This window comes from Canis lupus, chromosome 7, assembly GCF_011100685.1.
Source record: "Canis lupus familiaris isolate Mischka breed German Shepherd chromosome 7, alternate assembly UU_Cfam_GSD_1.0, whole genome shotgun sequence".
NCBI lineage: Eukaryota > Metazoa > Chordata > Mammalia > Carnivora > Canidae > Canis > Canis lupus.
This window is the reverse complement of record NC_049228.1, coordinates 57,617,820-57,637,578: the sequence shown is the minus strand read 5'-3', so window position 1 is coordinate 57,637,578 and position 19,759 is coordinate 57,617,820. Positions and strand designations below refer to the sequence as shown.

The window sequence follows — 19,759 nt, the reverse complement described above, 5'->3', positions numbered from 1 at the left end:
GAAGAGAGGTTCCCGCGGCGCCGGCCTGAACAGTCCTGGTGTCACTTAAATACGCTTTTGGAAATGCACTACCACGGGGCGCCTGCGTGGCTCAGCGGTCGGGCGTCTGCCTTTGGCTCAGGTCGTGATCCCAGCGTCCTGGGATCGAGTCCCGCATCGGGCTTCCCGCGGGGAGCCTGCTTCTCCCTCCGCCCAGGTCTCTGCCTCTCTTGTTGTGTCTCTCTCTCATGAGTAAATTTTAAAAACAACAGAAACGGACTACTGCGATCGTGCAATCAACCAGCGAGCAGAAGTGTGCTCCCGTGGGTGCTACAATCTACACGAGTGTGAGGGAGGACTCTTGAGCTCCTGCGTCTTTGTTGGTCGCAGGCTGAGTTTGCTTGCAAATACCGGAGTCTCCCCTGCAGCCGCATCCGTGTTTTCACGATGCTACGAGGTTTCCTTCGCAGCGATGGAGGTGTGGGGAGCCAGTAATTCCTTACCAAATGGGAGTCCTAAACTGGCTCCCTCTCTTAGCTTCCTTTTTCTAGCTTGTTCCTCATAAGTAGAAGTGAATGAAAGGGATTCTATTCTCGTGTCACGGAATTGGCTTGGATTCCTTCCGAATTATTTGCCAGAAATAGCAAGGAGAAATACAACGCCACATCGTGGTTTTATGCTACCTTGACTTCATACAGGAGGCTTCCCCAACACCAGTATCTCGAATCTGTCGGATTGTTTGGCACCTTGAGGTTTTTACTGTGGTAAGGATTTATGACAGGCAAGAGGTATGCCTTCCTCCTGTAAATTGAGAGGTGGGAGGAAGGAAAGTATAAAAGGATATCGTGACAGCTTAGCCACAAATCAGTTTAGAAAAGATAACGTGCAAGTTGAGGATCCGGGAATTCACCCCCTTAAAAGTATTGGTGCCTGAGCACCTCTTGGAAATCCCTCGTGTATCCGCAGACATACACGTTCCCTTTTGAATACCTTCGATCTCAATCCCTTTAGGTGAGAATCCCATACAAATATGACTCAAGTTATATTTTGGGGGGAACAGAGCTCAAAATAAGAGTTAAAAAGGCAACATTTTTACACTAGAGCTAAAACTAGTTGTATTAGCCCCTCTGAGAAGGACTTTCAAGGGCAATTAAGCTTAAATGAATTTTTTGAAATATTCACAGTCTATAAAATTCACCCTTTACATTTTGGTGGCGTGGCACAACCACTGCTTCTAATATCAGGACATTTTCATCACCCTAAAAAAAAAAGCTTGGTACACATCTGCAGTTACTCTCTACCCCTTTACCTCTTCCAGCCCCTGCCAATCACTAATCTACTTTTTCTGTCTCTATAGATTTACCTATTCTGAACATTACATAAAAATGGAATCATACAAGTGACTTTTTTGTCACTTTTCCTTCACTTAGCGTAACGTTTTGAAGGTTGGTCCACACTGTAGCATGTATCAGTACTTCATTCCTTTTTACGGCTGACCCTGAATGGATTTTTGTCTTATGCATTGACTTTACAGTCTAACACCATATCCACACATGGTGTTCCAGTGAGTAATTCACTGTAAAAATCTATTTCCTAGTCTCTCTTGGTCTTCTAAGGTGTTTATCTTCTAAGGTGTCATCCTCATCTAAAGGTTAATGCTGAGTCATTGCCACATCTGCTTTCCAGGCTGCAAGAGTGGGGAAAAGAGAATGGAAAAACACATGATTAATGGTTTAGGATCAAATTGTATTAATGGCATTCAATAATTTCACATCCCCCGGCCTTAGTGAGCCTCACAAGCACACCTATCTCCAACAGAGGCTGCAAAACATAGGCTTCTGTTGCTAAATGAAGAAGAGGAAATGGAATATTATTTAAAAAGTCAAAAGTGTGGGGCACCTGGGTAACACAGTTGGTGAAGCATTTGACTCTGTTTTAGCTCAGGTGGTGATCTCAGGCTTGTGAGATGGAGCCCCACTTTGGGCTGCACCCTCAGTGCAGAGTCTGCTTGAGAATATCTCTCCCTCTGCCCCTCCTGCTCATGCTTATTCTCTCTCTCAAATAAGTAAACCTTTTTAAAAAATAAAAATTAAAAGTCTAGGGTGTCTACCACACTTTATTAAGAATGAGGTATCCTGGGATCCCTGGGTGGTGCAGCAGTTTAGCGCCTGCCTTTGGCCCAGGGGGCGATCCTGGAGACCCAGGATTGAATCCCACATCGGGCTCCCGGTGCATGGAGCCTGCTTCTCCCTCTGTCTATGTCTCTGCTTCTCTCTCTCTCTCTCTCTCTGTGTGACTATCATAAGTAAATAAAAATTAAAAAAAAAAAAAAGAATGAGGTATCCTGCAATATGTATGGGGTCTGAGATACCACACATTTCTCATTTATCTGATTTGTCTGGACACTGGCCCTTTTTCATCACAGGTCCTCTGGATTATTCACTGTGTCCAGGAAAAATGAGATGCTGATTGTCCAAGCTAGATACCCTCAAGGTCAAGAGGAGAAAGTCTATCACCAAAAGAGAGGCTACTTGCTGGACAAAATAGTAATAACACAAGCAACTCAGGACCTCTTTTCCAATATTAAATATGAGAACCAGCTTCCTTCTCTCCCCAAATCAAAGAATTTCCTAAAACTTCTGCTCAGCCAATGGGCTTGTATTTTGATACACTGTTTAATCTAACATTCACTGTTTATTTTATTTTGTATGGATTGAATCACCAGTCTCTTCTGATGGCTGCTAAGTCAAGTTTAAAGAACACAGACACTGATGTCAGAGAGGCCTTGGTTCAAAAGTAGTGCTACCACTTGTGGATAGAAATAGTATCACCATTATTGGTCACTATCTGCCAAGCACTATGCTTTACATTCTCTACTACTTCTGCTTCTCACACAAACCCTGAGAGGTACACGCATCACCAATTTTCAGATATTGAAACTGAAGCATAGACCAGCTAATTAATTTGCCCAAAGATAGCAGTGGAGCCAGCAGTGGAGCCAGGAACAGAACCAGCACAATTTAACCCTAGATATTTGATTATTAGATAAATTGCTTTTCTACGTTTCCTTCCTTTGAAAGCACCTACAGAAATTTTAGTTTGCAACAGTATACATGGTTTTAGCAAGAAATCTGTGGCTTTTGACAGATCCCTCACCTTTTCTGAGCCTCACATTCTCTATTTGTTAGCTTGTAAAGTTGGGATTAGAAGATTTCTTGTATTTGTCTCAATGCAAGGATTCTGAGATTTCCACTATTATTAAATTTCACTGTGTCAACAGTAGGTGGTGCTATTGAGTATTGGCTTTAAAACCCAGTAAAAACCACTCTAATTACTGAGTACATAGTTCTCAATACCTAGCTGTATATCAGAGTATTGGAGGTCAGATGCCCAGCAAATTCATATATTAAAAGTTTTTTTAAGCTCAAAGATTTTACATTATGTTACTTTAAAACCTTGGTGGGGGGGGGAAGCTTAAATATATATAATCCACATAACTGGCGCACATTTTTTGTTTACTGCACTGGATGTTTTAAGATAATTTATTAATATTCTAAAACTAACATGACATCCATTTCCCAATTATTGTAAGGATGAATCATAACTGCAATTTTGTACTCCAAAGCCCATAATTCTATTTTCTACTTATTATAGGTATTCAAGCTCCATATAAGTCTTCTGTAATTAAATCTGTAGATAAAAATCTTTTATAAATATTTTTCTCAAAAAAAAAAAATTTTTCTCCTTTATGTTTCTAAAATAAGAGATAATATTAATGCTTGCTTTTTTTTTACTGTTTGCTTTTAAATTATATATAAATACTTCCAAAAACTCGATAAAAATGTAGCAAAAATCTACACTTTACTCAATGCTGAAATATAAGAATCATTTACTTTAAAATCAGGATAAAACAAAGATGTCCATTATCACTTTTTCTATTCACTACTTCTCTAGCTTTCTACAAAGGCAGCTAAAGAAGAAAAAAATAAGTAAAACTTATAGGATTTCAAAAGGAAGAAACAAGGGGCCCCTGAGTGGTATAGTCAGTTAAGCTTCCAGCTCTTGGTTTGGCTTAGGTCATGATCTCAGGGTCATGAGATGGAGCCCCACATCGGGCTCGGAGCCCAGTGAAGAGTCTGCCAAAGTTTCTGTCTCCCTCTGCCTCTGCCCTTCCTTGCACTCCTTTACTCTCTCAAATAAATAAATGAATCTTTAAAAAAAAAAAAAAGGAAGAAATAAAATTGTACTCATTTTAGGAGTGCCTGGAAGGCTCAGTCAGTTAAGTGTCTCACTTCAGCTCAGATCATAATCCCAGAGTCCTGAGTTGGAACCCCACAATGGTCTCCCTGCTCAGTGGGGAGTCTGCTTCTCCCTCTCCTTCTGCCCCTCCCCTTATTCATGTTCCTGCTCTCTCGCTCCCTCTCCCAAATAAATATATAAGATTGTTTAAAAAAATATTGTACTCATTTGGAAATGATTTAATGGACTAAATATATAGGTACCTTCATCATATATATGTGACAGCTCATCTCTTCATTTGTTCTCCTACAAGTAGAAGGCAGAACTCATATTTTTAGGCATCATCATTTGACTTGGTTTTGGTCAGCTAGACATATAGTTGCAAGAATCCTATATGAAAGTGTATGATGTAAGAAAACACGTTTTTGGAGAATTTTAATTTCTGCTGTCATTGGTAGTGACAGAGGTACCATAAAGATGTCAATTCTACCAAAATTAATCTATAGGTTCAATGCAATTTCAATCAAATACCCACAAAGACTTTATGGAATTTGACAAACTAATCCTAAAATTCACATTTAAGAGCAAAGATCAAAGAACAGTTAGATAATTTGGAAGTGAAATAACAAGGGATTTATTCTACCAGCAAGCCAGACATACTAAGGTTATAATACAGTTATTAAAAGATAGGCAAAGATGAGTAGGCCAATGGAATAGAATACAGAGCTGCAAGTTAGACCAACTTGAAACATGAACAAAGCAATGCAGAAAGAATGAATTATTCAATAAATGGTGCTTTAAGAATAGGTTATCTCTTTGGAACAAAAATCCAACTCATTCAAAAAATCAGATCGGGTAAAATAAAGATGCAAATAATGACAGCAAACACTTATTTGATGCTTATTACATGCCTGCTATGGTTTTAAGCATTTTATATATGCCAACTCCTTTATTCCCCCAACAACCCTATGTAGTAGGTACTGTTAATATCACTTCATTTTATAAATGAGGAAACTGAGGCAAAAGAGGTTAATTAAATTGTCTCAGAGCCCTAAGTAGAAGAGCTGCGAATTTAACTTAAATGATCTGCCTTTTGAGTCCATCTTAATACGCTATACACCAGTACACTATACTGCCTCCCTTTCATGCATCTTTTTTTTTTAAAGATTTTATTAGAGAGAGCAGGAGAAAGGGCAGAAGGAGAGGGAGAAAGAGAGAGAGAGAATCTCAAACAGACTCCATGTGGAGCATGGTGACCCATGTGAGGTTCAATCTCATGTCCTCAAGATCATGACCCCGAGATCACAACCTCAGCCAAAATCAAGAGTTGAATGCTTAACCAACTGAGTCACCCAAGTGCTCCAAGGAGGGACAGATTTCTTCTTTCTTTCTTTCTTTCTTTCTTTCTTTCTTTCTTTCTTTCTTTCTTCTTCCTTCCTTCCTTCCTTCCTTCCTTCCTTCCTTCTTTCTTTCTTTCTTTCTTTCTTTCTTTCTTTCTTTCTTTCTTTCTTTCTTTCTTTCAAGATTTTAGTTACTCATTCATGAGAGACACAGAGAGAGGCAGAGACACAGGCAGAGGAAGAAGCAGGCTCCATGCAGGGAGCCTGATGTGGGATTTCATCCTGGGTCTCCAAGATCACCTCCTGAGCCAAAGGCAGACATCCAACCACTGAGCCACCCAGGTGTCCCAGAGGGACAGATTTCTTAAACAAGAGTCTGAAAGTGCATATCCTAACAGAAAAGACTGATAATTGAATTTAAGATATTCTTTTCATCAAAAAGACCACAAAGATAGAAAAAATACAAGCTACAAATGTGAAAAGATACATATCTACACAAAAGAATTATGGTTAATAAGAAAAAAAGGAAACAATACAATGGAAAAATAGACACAAGTGACAGAAAGTCATTTCACAAAAAGGAAGCTTGAGCTGTCAATAAACGTTTAAATAATCTCAAAGTTTAAAAAATGGGCAAAAGATATGAATATATGATTCTCCAAAGAAAGATAATAAATAGGCAACAAGCACATGAAAAGATGTTCAGCATCATTAGCCATCAGGGAAATGAAAAAGCCATAATAAAACACCAGTTCACATCCACTAGGATGGCTATTATCAGAAAACAAAGAATAACAAGTGAGACAAGGATATGGAGAAATTTAAGCCTTTCTCTCCTACTGATGGGAAGGTTAAAGTGGTGCAGTGGTCTGGAAAACAGTTCATTAAACATAGAGTTTCTCAACTGTTAAACATAGAGTTACCATATGATGCAGCACTTTTACTCCTCGAAGAAATGAAAATGTATGTCCACACAAAAGCTTGTATGTAAAGGGATACCTGGGTGGCTCAGGGGTTGAGCGTCTGCATTCAGTTCAGGGTGTGATCCTCATCTGGGGATTGAGTCCCACATCGGGCTCCCTGCAAGGAGACTGATTCTCTCTCTGTCTATGTCTCTGTTTGTGTCTCTCATGAATAAATAAATAAAATCATAAAAAAACTTGTATGTGAACCTTCATAATGGTATTATTCTCAATAGCCAAAAAGTGGAAACAGTCCAAATGTTCATCAACTGATAGATGAACAATTAAGTATACACTATAAAACAGAATATTATTAATATTATCAATGCATGTTACAACACGGATGAGTGTTGAAAACATGCTAAGTGGAAGAAGCCAGTCCTAAAAGACCACATATCTTTCCATTTATATAAAATATCCAGAATAGGTACATCTATAAAAATAGAAAATAGGTTAGGGCTGAGGGAAGTGGGGAGGAGGAGTGGAAGAGTTGGAAGGTTATGGCTAAGGACTACCAGGCTTCTTTTAGGGGTGGTAAAAATATTCTAAAGTAATGGTGATGATAACTCTGTGAATGTGCCAAAAAGCCACTGCATTGTATAATTTAAGTGGATGAATTATATGTTATGTGAATTATAGCTGAATAAACTTGTTACTTCAAAAAATGCAATTGCAATAATTTGCAATTTAAAAAAGATCAGAGGTGAGGAAAAGCATTACAATTTGTGTTGCAAAATATGGTTAACAACAAAACTGTAAATGGAAAGAAATTCCCTTCATGTTTCTTCCACCATCTAGTTGTAGGATCTTAGAACACTAGTCACTTAACCTTGTGATCTCAAGAATCATCTCCTATAGATTAAAGATTGTATGAATATTAATAACTCGTGGTTCTAAAGAATGGTTCTCAACTTTTAGGATCACAGATCTCTTTGAGAAGTTGATAAACGACAGGGGCTTTCTGGTATAAATCAGGAACAAAGCACTGTTAATTATTAATATTTAATATTGTTCTGAAAATTTGGGGCAAAGGAAATACAAATAAGTAGTATAAATATTGGAAAGGAAAAAAACAGGTTGTTATATATTCAGAAAACCCAGACAAATTCACTGGGGAAAAAAACATGAGAATTAATAGAAGTATTTAACTTCTAAATTCATAAAATCGATAGCAATGAATAAGAATAACCTAATTAGAAGATTTAAAAAAAAGATATCACATTCAAATCCATACTCCTGAATTACAAGGTTATCTCAATCAATGAAAATTTGTTATTTTTCAAATATTTGGAATTTTTCAGATCTGTTTCTATTCTTGATTCATAATTTAATGTCTTTGTATGGTTGAATAATTTTAAATTACTGAGAGCTGGTTTAAGGCTCAGCATATGGTCTGTCTTGGTAAATATTCTGTGCACACTTGAAAAAATTATGTATTCTATTCTTGTTAGGAGGATGTTCTCTAAATGTTAATTAGGTAACATTGGTCATGTTCTTCAAGTCTTCTATATCTTTGCCTTGTCTTCCTATATCTATCTGTTATATTTATCTGTTATGTTTATTCTTAGGGCTGCTGTAACAAAAATTATCACAAACTGAGTGACTTAAAACAACAAAAAAAATTATTTTCTCATAGCTTTGGAGTCTAGAAGTCCAAAATCAAGGTTTGAACTTATTGGAATATAAGTTATTGGAATATGTATGACATACATATAATTTTTAAAACATGGAAGTATTTTGTGAAGAAAACTATAAAACTTTATTGAAAAACTAATTGTTTTGAAAAACTAAATAATTTGAAAGAATACTTAAGTAAATAGATAGACTTTTTTTATGGACTCAACACTGTGAAGATGACAGTTCTTCCCAAATCTGTAAATTAATTCTAAATTTAAGAATATAAGGAATCGCAAAAGAAGAAATCGGTAAATTTTACTACTTCACAATTTAAAACTACTATTTAACAAAAAAATGTAATAATCAGAAAATAACAATCAGGAAGAAAGATTTATCATAAATATAACAAAAAGTAAATATGGGGCGCCTGGGTGGCTCACTGGGTTAAGCGTCTGCCTTCAGCTCAGGTCATGATCCCAGAGTCCTGGGATAGAGCCCTGCATCAGGCTTCCTGTTCACTGGGGAATATGCCTCTCCCTCTCCATCTGCCTCTCCCCCAGTTCATGCTCTCTCGCGCGCGCTCTCTCTCTCTCTCAAATAAATAAATAAAAATCTTTAAGATAAAAAGCAAATATATTTGGGACATCTGGGTGGCTCAGTGGTTGAGCGTCTGCCTTCGGCTCTGGGCATGATCCTGGAGTTCTGGGATGGAGTCCCACATCGGGCTCCTGCATGGAGCCTGCTTCTCCCTCCGCCTGTGTCTCTGCCTCTCCTTTCTGTGTCTCTCATGAATGAATGAATGAATAAATAAATTAAATAAATAAATAAAGCGAGCAAGCAAGCAAGCATATATGTTTTGGGCACCTGGGTAGTGCAGTCAGTTGAGCATTGGACTTTTGGCTCAGGTCATTCATTATTACATGGATTGTGGGATTAAGCCCCAAGTCAGGCTCCATGCTGAGTGTGGAGTCCACTTGGTTTTCTCACTCCCTCTCCCTCTGCCCCTCCCAATCCCTCTCTAAAGTAAATATATAAATCTTTTTTAAAAAGCAAAAATGTTTTTCATATACAATTTCTATAAAACTTTTCTATGAGAAATATACTTGCTTTTTGTTGTAGTTATAAGTCTTTCCTCCTATCTTTTCTTACACATCTCTCAAATCAGTCCCACTTCTTTCCATTCTCAGTTACTGCCTCACTTTCCTGTTTCATTATACCTCACCTCAGTTTTTCAATAGCCCATTAATTGCTCTTTCAGCCTCTAGTCCTGCCTAGCTTCAATTCCACTTTCTCTAGAGTGAACTCTCTAAAGTGCATATATAAACATTTTTCACTTCCATAAAAATTTTCAGTGACTCCTCATAGTCCAAATCCTTGGCACGACATACTGGGATATATTTTGACCTCACCTTTGTCCTCCAGCCAGTCTCTTTCCCTTCAAACACATTCTGCTCAAATTACACCTTCTTGTGAGATAGAATTCTAACTTTCAAGTCTAGCAAAATAAGTACTTCTACATGTCTCATAGCATACTTTAATATAGTCTCTATCTCATTGTAATATAATCATTTGTTTTCTTATTTGTTTCCCCATCTAAATTTTTAGTTTTGTGAGAGCAAGTACACAAGTAGGCACTCATTTCATCACCCATGTAAAATAAATGAAAGAAGGATAAATCATGGAAGTTTTATTTGGCAGCTCTGTACATTAATGTCTCACTTCTAAAAAAGCAATTTAGTGGCATTTATCAAGAGGTATGGAAGTGTTCCTAGCCCTGCACAAATTTGTTTGGAAGAAGGTTAACAATTCTTCTTTTTTCTTTTTCTGTTTTTTTAAGACTTTATTCATGAGAGATACAGAGAGAGGCAGAGACATAGGCAGAGGGAGAAGCAGCCTCCCCACAGAAAGCCTGAAGCAGGACTTGATCCCAGGACTCCAGGATCATGACCTGAGATGAAGGCAGACACTCAACCGCTGAGCCACCCAGGTGCCCCGACCAACAATCCTATGATCATATCGTGACTATTAGAAGTTTGAACCATATGGGCTGCTCTCCATGGTTCTGAACTATAGTTGACCATCAAGACACAAATATAGTTCACTAATATCTCCTGTGTAATCTTTCCCCAGAGATATGAAACAGATTAGGGAAGAGGAGGTAAGAAGAAAGAAAGGTAAAAGACAGATGAAGAGAGATTATTACAAAGGTATAATCACTTAGAGATTCAGGTAGAAAAAGGAAACTTATTTTGAGATTATTTTCAAATAGTTTCAGCAGTAAAGGAATCACTGCAAAGGTATCAATAGAGTGAGAAGGCAACATAATGAGATGGGAGAACATATTTGCAAACCATATATCTAATATATCCTACAAATCAATAGCAAAGAAACTAATAACTAATAAAGTAGCCTAAGGACTTGAATAGACATTTCTCAAAAAATATATATAAATGATCAACAGGCATATGAAAATGTGCTGAATGTTACAAATCATCAAAGAAACGAAAATCAAAACCAAAATGAGATAATACCTCATACCTGTCAGGATGGCTGTTATCAGAAAAACAAAAGACAAGTGTTGGCAAGGATATGAAGAATTTAGAACTCTGTACATTGTTGGCAAGAATGCAAAATGTTGCAGCTGTTACAGAAGACAGTATGGAAGTTCCTCAAAAAAATTAAAAACAGAATTACAGTATGATCCAACAGTCCCACTGCTGGGAAATTATACACAAAAATTAAAATTAGGACCTTGAAGAAATGTTAGCACACTACCGTCCTACACAACACTATTCACAATAGCCAAGATGTGGAAATAAACTAAATGTCCATTAACTGATGAATGAATAAAGAAAATATGGTATATACATAGAGTGTATATATACATATAATTCAGCCTTAAAAAGAATAAAGTTCTGCAATATGCAACAACATAGATGGATCTTGAGGACATTTTGCAAATGAAATAACCTAACCACAGAAAAACACATATTGCATGATCTCTCTTAGATGATGTATCTAAAAACTCATGGAAGCAAAGAGTGAAGTGATGGTTGACAGGGGCTGAAGGAAGGAGGAAATGGGGAGTTACTAATAAATGGGCATAAAATTTCAGCTAAGCAGGATGAATATGCCCTAGAGATCTGCTGGACATATGGTCATTAATAATATATTGCACACTTAAACATTTGTTAAGAGGACAGATCTCAGGTTAAATATTCTTGAAATAAGATTTAATTTAATTTAAAAATCAAATAAAAATGAAATTGTTTGCCTAATAATACAACCTCAGAATATACAAAGCTAATATTTGAAGGGTTCCAGAAAAAACAAAATTTTTAAATAATTGATAAAACAAGCATAAAAGGATCAATAAGCTTATTTAATATTTGAATAAGGCAATTAACAAAATTGACCTCATTGTTACATAAAATATAGTACAATAAAATATAGTCCAACAACTGTAGAACACACATTCTTTTCAAATACACATGGAAAAATTATTCGGATAAATCATATACTAGGTCATAAATCAAGAAATCAAAGATTACAATAATAAAAAGTATGTTCTCTGACTATGAAGAAATTAAGCTAAAAATAAATAATAGAAAGCTAACTAGTGAATCCACGAATGCATGGAAATTTCATGCTTCCAAATAACTCTTGGCCAAAATCAGAATGAAGTTAGAAAAATTCTGAACGAAATGCTAATGAAAATACATCATTTCCAAGTTATGGAACTCAGCTGACGTAGCACTTAAAAGAAACTTTAAGACTTAAATATTTATGAATAAAAAGAAATGCTGGCAATCAACTATTTATGCATCCACCTGAAGAAGCTAAAAGAAAATTAGCAGTGGCGCCTGGGTGGCTCAGTGGTTGAGTGTCTGTCTTTGGCTCAGGGTGTGATCCTGGGAACAAGTCCCGCATCAGGCCCCTACCGGCCCCTGCCCTGCCCTCTCAGGGAGCCTGCTTCTCCTTCTTCCTATGTCTCTGCCTCTCTCTGTGTGTCTTTCATGAATATATAAATAAAATATATATTTTTTAAATTAGCGAATTAAATCTAAAGGAAATCATAAGGTAGATCAGAAATCAAAAATATAAAACAAATTGGGATAATTTAGGCAGCCCTGGTGGCTCAGCGGTTTAGCGCGGCCTTCAGCCCAAGGAGTGATCCTAGAGACTCAAGATCGAGTCCCGCAGTCCCGCGTCAGGCTCCCTGCGTAGAGCCTGCTTTTCCCTCTGCCTGTGTTTTCTGCGCCCCCCCCCCCCCCCACACACACATACATGAATGAATAAATAAAATCTTTTAAAAAAAGAAAACAAATTGGAATCATTCAACAAGACAAAATGTTTATCTTTAAAGTTTTTCTTAAACCCTGTGCAAAATTTAACAAGAAAAAAGGTAGAAGGTGCAAATATAGGCATGAAAAAGCAGACAAAAAAATGCAAAAGATAATAAGAGAACTAGTTATGTCAATACATTTGATTATTTAGATGAAAGTAACAAATCCCTTACAAAATAGAAACTAAAAGGAACAGAATATGTGTATAATATTATACTATTAAAGAAATTGCTGCTGTAATGGAAAAAAATTCTCAGAGCCATTAGTAAATGTAGTCATTAGTAAATTCTATCAAACATGTTTTTAAAAAATGTATCTTAAACTCTTCCAGATAAGTGAGAAAGAGAGAGCACTTCCCAACTCATTTTATCTAACCATCATAATACTGGTATCAAAACTAACAGTCAATTACAAAAAAAAAAAAAAAGACAAGGAAATTCTACTTTATTCATAAACAAGTGCAAAACTTACAAATAAAATATTAATAAATTAAATTCATATAATGACAAAGTTGGGTTTATTCCAAGGAACATATTATTTAACATTTGTAAGACTAATCATTGTAGTCTACTATAATAACAAAACAAAGGAGAGAAATCATTCAATAATTTCAATTGATCCCAAAAAACATTTGATAAAATATAATATCCCTTCATATGAAAATATCTGTTGATACTAAAAACTCTCAGCCACTAAGAAAAAAGGATACACTCCATATGATAAGAGGTATCTACAAAACTCCTACAGGAACTATATTTGATAATGAAATATTCAAAGCCTTCCTGGGAAAAACAAAGTGATGTCCACTGTCACCACCTTTATTCAACATTGTACTTGATGTAAATGCAATTAAGCAAGAAAAAACAAGTAAAATCCACAAAGAAAGGAAAAAAAGAGATAAAACTGTCATTATTCATAGATGATGTAATTGTACACTTGAAAATCAGAAAGAACTTTGCATCAACCAGTAGACGTAAGTGATTTTAGCGAGATCACTGTATATAAGGCCAGTATATATAAAAAGAACTTGTATTTCTATATACTAGAAAAAAACTATATAATACAATGCACAAAATTTGAAAATTTGTTAAAACAATGTAACTTAAAATTGCATCAAAAGACATCAAATACTTAAGGAAAAAAATTTAATGAAAGATATCCAAGCCTATACTCAGAAAATAACAAAACATCACAGAGAAAAATTAAAGAAGACCCAAATAAATCAAGGTTGTGCAATCTTCATGGATTTGAGAACACCATTTTTTTTGAGAACTCCATATTTTAAAGATGACAATTCTTTGCACATTAAAGAAGTTTTTTGCAGAAATAGAAAATTTAGTGAAACTGATTCTAAAATTTATATCAAAGGGGTGCCTGAGTGGTTCAGTCAGTTAAGCGCCTGACTTCAGCTCAGGTCATGATCTCAGGGTCCTGGAATTAAGCCCTTGTAATTAGGTTCCCCACTCAGCAGGGAGTCTACTTGTCCCTCTCTCTCTGCTGCTCCGCTGCTCATTCTCTCTCTCTCTCTCTCTCTCTCTCGCTCTCTCGCTCTCTCTCTCTCCCTGCCTCTCTCAAATAAATAAAAAAAATAAAAGCAAAAAAATTTCTGTCATCCTATTTAAAAATAATAATAAATAATAAAGTTTATATCAAAATCTAAGGGACTAAGAAAAATTCAGTATTGAAGAAAAAGGACACTTTCAGATATGAAAAACTTATCAGATATGAAAACTTATTAATAAAAACTGTAATATTGATTCAAATGTAGACAAATGGATCAGTGGATCAGAATACAAATTTCAAAAGCAGACATCAAAAATCTGTGCCAGATGTTCATACCTAAATGTCCAAGAGAAAAAAAAATTTAAATATAACATAGGAGAATATGCCCAAGACTAGGATATGCAGATTTCCTAAACATAACACAAGACATATAATGAAAGAGATGGCTAAACTGACTTAAATTTTCTATTCAACAAATATGCTATTAAAAGAGTGAAAATACAAGTCACAGAATAGGAGATGATATTCGCACTTTTTGTGACCAAAAAACCCTTGCATCCGGAGATTATTTGGCACTTCTACAAATCAGTAAGAAACACAGACAATACAAATTTTAAATAGGCAAATGATTTGCACTGGTACTTCACAAAAGAGGACATCCAAATGCCTCATAAGCAAATAAAAGGGTGTCCACATCATTTGTCGGACACCATAATGGCTAAAGTTATGCCATTGCCAGTTCATGGGTGTTCACAACAATGTGGAGTAACTAGAACTCTGATATTCTGCTATGGAGGTTTAAGTTGATTCAGCCCCATTGGCTTTCGTTGCTCTTTACATTTAGAATTCTGGAAACTAAATAAATCTACTACTGGCCCACTTATCTGGACCAGAACCCTCTTAGAAACACCTATCTCATTTACCTAATAAAGCCAAACATATTTTTACAGACCCAGCAATTCCATTCAAATACATATTTAATACATAGGCATATGTGCTCCAAAAGATTTGTGCAAGAAAGTTCATAGGAGTTTATTGATAATAGCTCTAAACTGGAAAAACTGAAAATGACTTTTGACAGTAGAATGGATAAATTAGGGTATATTCACATGATAGAATACTATACAAAAGGAATGAACTAATACTACATGTACAGAGATATACTAGATGATTCCATGTTTATGAAATAAAAAAAAATAGGCAAAATTAACTACAATGACATGCCAGAAAAGTGATACACATTGGTGAAGAAATATTGACTAGAGAGGGGCACGAGGCTTCTGGGTGTTGGTAATGTTCTTGATCTTGATGTAGGGCCTGGTTGCATAGATGTATTCATTTATAAGAGTTCAGTGATCTGTAAACTTAAAATTATATGTTTTCCTTGATATTTTATAATTTTAATTTTTTAAACTTACCCTCCAAAACATACATCAAGGTGACGGTTTTTTTCCAAGGTTTTCCCTACAAGCTTTATAGTTTTTAGCTTTTATGTTTAGATGTATGATCCATTTAAAATTAATTTTGTAAATGATTTGAGACTGAGTTAACATTAATTTTTTTCATAGGGATATCAACTTATTAGAGCATCATTTGTTTAAAGTATTTCCCTTTCCTATTGTATTCCTTTGGCACCTTTGTAGAAAATCAATTCACCATATATCTGACATTCTAATTGTTTTTTTGTTTTGTTTTTGTCTTTTTTTTTTTTTTTTGACATTCTAATTCTGGATTCTTTATTCTACTCCATTGATCTATGTCTATCCTTATACCAGTACCCGTGCCATCTTGATTACTGTAACTTTACAGTAAGTCTTGAAATCAGTTGCTTAAGTCTTCCAATTTTGTCCTTTTTGTTTTAAAATTACTTAGTTTCATAGCCCCTGTCCATAAATGTTCCTCGAATGAACATTTAAAAAATTTTACTTTGGCAGTTCTGAGTCACATTTTAGAATCAACTCATCAATTTCTGCAAAAAAAATAACTCCACTAGAATGATGATTGGGATCATGTTGCATCTATAAGTCAATTTGGGGGAACTAAGAACTTAGCAATATTGAGTGTTCTAATCCATGAACATAGTGTATTTCATCATTTATTTAGATCTTTAATTTCTCTCAGCAATGTTCTGTATTTTCCAGTGAGGAAGTCTTGCACATCTTTTGTTAAATTTATTCCTAGGTGATTAAAGTTTTGTAGTAATATTGTGAATTAAATCTTTTCAATTTCCAGTTTTTTGGTACTAACATATAAAAATATAACTGACTTCTGTATATTGACCTTTTACCTTATAACCTTGCTAAACTTATTTCTAGCAGGCGTTCTTTAGCACTTTCTAAGTAAACAATCATATCATTGGCAAACAAAAGTAGCATTATTCATCCCTTATTTTCATACTTTATATTTATTTTTCTTTCTGTATTGCAATGACTAAGACTTCCATCGCAAGGTTGAATAGAAGGGGGTAGCACCTGGGTGGCTCAGTGGTTAAGCATCTACCTTTGGCTCAGGTTGTGATCCCAGAGTACTGGGATGGATTCCCACATCAGGCTCCCTGTAGAGAGCCTGCTTCTCCTTCTGCCTGTGTCTCTGCCTCCTCTGTGTGTTTCTCATGAATAAATAAATAAAATCTTTTAAAAAACAAAACAAGGTTGAAGAGAAGTAATGAAAAGGAGTATCCTTTATTTGGTCCTGAACTTCAGAAGGAAAATATTCAATATTTCACCATTAATTATGTTCGTGATTCAGATGTTAATTGAATCATGAATGAACATGAACTCAGTCTAACACTTTTTCTGCATCTATTGAAATGATGTTATTTTTATTCTCTATTCAGTTAATATGGTGAATTATACTGATTTTCAAATGTTACACCAATTTTGTGTTCCAGGGTAAAACTCTACTCGATCATGATGTATTATCCTTTTCATATGTAATTGCCTTTTCTTGACTAATTTTTAAGAATTTTTGAGCATGTGTTCATGAAGGATGTTAGTCTTTAATTTTATTTATTTTTTATATTTGGTTTGTGGTTATTCTGGCTACATAAAACAAATTGGCAATTTTTCTTTCCTCCTCTATTTCTAAAAGAGTTTGTATAAGATTGGTGTTATTTTTTTCTTGAATGTTTGAATATTCATCATTGAAACTGGGGCTTTCTTCACGGAAATAATTTTTTAAATATTTTATTTATTTATTCATGAGAGACACAGAGAGAGAGGCAGAGACATGGGGAGAGGGAGAAGCAGGCTCCCCACAGGAGCCTAACATGGGGCTTTATCCCAGAACTCCAAGATCATGACCTGAACCAAACACACACACTCAACCACTGAGCCACCCCTTATGGAGAGCTTTTTGATGAAAAAGTCAATTTCTTTTTTAAAAAAAAGAATTTATTTATTTATTCATGAGAGACACAGATAGAGGCAGAGACACAGGCAGAAGGAGAAGCAGGATCCATGCAGGAGCCCGATGCAGGACTCAGTCCGGAGAACTGGGATCACACCCTGAGCCGAAGGGCAGACACTCAACCACTGAGCTACCCAGGCGTCCTGAAAAAGTCAATTTCTTTAATAGATATAGTAGTTCCCCCTTATCAGTGGTCTTGCTCTCCATAGTTTCAGTTACCTGCAGTCCATTGCAGTCTGGAAGCAGATGATCCTCCCTCGGTCATTAATGTTAAGTCACAATGCTTACATCATTCATCTCACTCCATCTCATCACATAGGCATTTTATCATCTTACATCGTCATAAGAAGGGTGAATACAATATGATATTTTTAGAAGGAGAAACCACATTCACATAACTTTTATTAGTATTCATATAATTCTATTTTATTAGCTATTATTGTTAATATCTTACTATGACTAATTTGTGAATTAAACTTTATCAAAGGTGTGTATAAATAGGAAAAAACATAGGATATATAGAGTTTGGTACTATCTTCAGTTTCAGGCATCCACTGAGTGTTTTGGAACATATCCCCTACCAATAAGAGGGAGGCTATTCAAATAGTATTTCATCTTTGTCAATTTTGGTAAGTTATATTTTCCTGGAACTTTTCCATTTTTATAATGTATCAAATTTATTGGTAAAATGTTTTAATAATATCTTTTTATTGTTACTTTAGAGTCTGTGGACTCTATGGTAATAATTTCTGTATCATTCTTATTATTGGTGGTATATGTTATTTCTTTTTTCTCTTGGTTACTTTTTTATTTTTATTTTTGATTACTTTTTTAAAGCTTGACTAATTATGCTAATATTTTTAGCATTACTAGTGAATAATGTAAAACCAGCTGTCACATTTATTAACTTTCTCTATTGTGTGAGGTCTCCTATTTACATTGATTTCTGCTCTTTACTGTCTTTCCTGCCTTCTACACGTTTAGGGTTTGCTTTGGTCTTCTGTTTTTAAGTTTATTAAGATGGAATCTTAGATCATTGATCTTAGACCTTTCTTCTATTTACTTTTTTTAAGTAAACTCTAAACCCAACGTGGGCCTTGAACTTACCAACTGGAGATCAAGAGTCATATGCTCTACCGACTGAGCCAACGAGGTACCCAGACCTTTCTTCTTTTAATCTAGGAATTTAAAGCTATTGAGGCGCCTGAGTGGCTCAGTTGTTAGGGCATCTGACTCTTGATTTCAAATGGAGTCATGATCTCAAGATTGTGAGATTAAGCCACATATCCAGCCTGGAATCAGGGCTCCATACTCAGTGGTGAGTCTGCTAGAGATTCTCTCTTTTCCCCTCTGCATCTTCCCTGTTTGTGTGCTCACACTCTCTCTCTTTCTCAAAAAGTAAATAAACCTTATAAAAAATAAAGAACTTAAAGCTGTAAATGTTTTGATGAGCACTGCTTTAGTTGTATCCTCCCCAGAATGAATTTCTTATATTTTCATTGTTATTCAGTTTGAAATATTTTCCAATTTCTCCTGTCATCTCTTATTTGATCTATGGATTACTTAGAAGTTTGCTGCTTAACTTCTAAATATTTGAGGTTTTCCAAATATTATGGATTGAATGTTTGTGCCCTCCCAAAATTTATACATTGAAGCCTTGACCCCCAGTATAGCTTTCTTTTAAGATGGGACTCTAAGGAAGTAATTAAGGTTAAATAAGGTTTAAAAAAAAAGTTAAATTAGGTCATAAGGGTGGGGCACTGATCCAATAGGATTAGTGTGTCCTTTTAAGAAGAGACATGAGAAAGCCCTCTCACCTGTCTCTCTCTCTCCTCATGCACCCATGTAAGAACATAGCAAGAAGTTGGCTATGCACAAGCCAAGAATAGAGGACTCAACAGAAACCAAATTTGCTGGCACCTTAATCTTTAAGCCACCTACTCTGTGGTAGTTTGTTGTAGCAGCCTGAGCAACCTAATACACCAAGATTTCTTGTTTGTGATTTCTAATTTAATACTGTTGTAAAAAAAAAAAAAATACTGTTGTAGTCAGCATATCCTAGGGGATTGTTGTTTTTTTCATTAGATATTTTTCAATGAGTCAATATTCATGACTAAACATGAATTTGAAAAGAAGTTTGAAAATTTCAAAGGTTCAATGGAAGAGAAGAACTCTACAGTTGTTAGGTGGAAAGTTCTGCCAATATCAGTTAATGTAGTTGATAGTTTAGTTCACATAAACCATGGTGACAAATATTTTAAGAGATTTCTCATATTCTTAGATAGTGGCGACTTATAATTGATTTTGCTCTAGCTTTTTTGTTTCTATGTGTTATAGCTCAGCTACTTTTATCTTGATAGGTAAT

The 19,759-nt window shown here is 35.4% G+C and overlaps 1 long non-coding RNA gene across 1 annotated transcript; it reads right to left on the bottom strand.

Moving 5' to 3' along the window:
* Positions 1-513: 513 nt before the first annotated feature.
* LOC119876454 lies at positions 514-10,704 on the bottom strand. Its single transcript, XR_005362527.1, has 3 exons — positions 10,676-10,704; positions 4,482-4,608; positions 514-1,666 (listed from the first exon to the last, which is right to left on the bottom strand). It is a non-coding gene; the product is annotated as an uncharacterized LOC119876454 (long non-coding RNA).
* Positions 10,705-19,759: the final 9,055 nt, after the last annotated feature.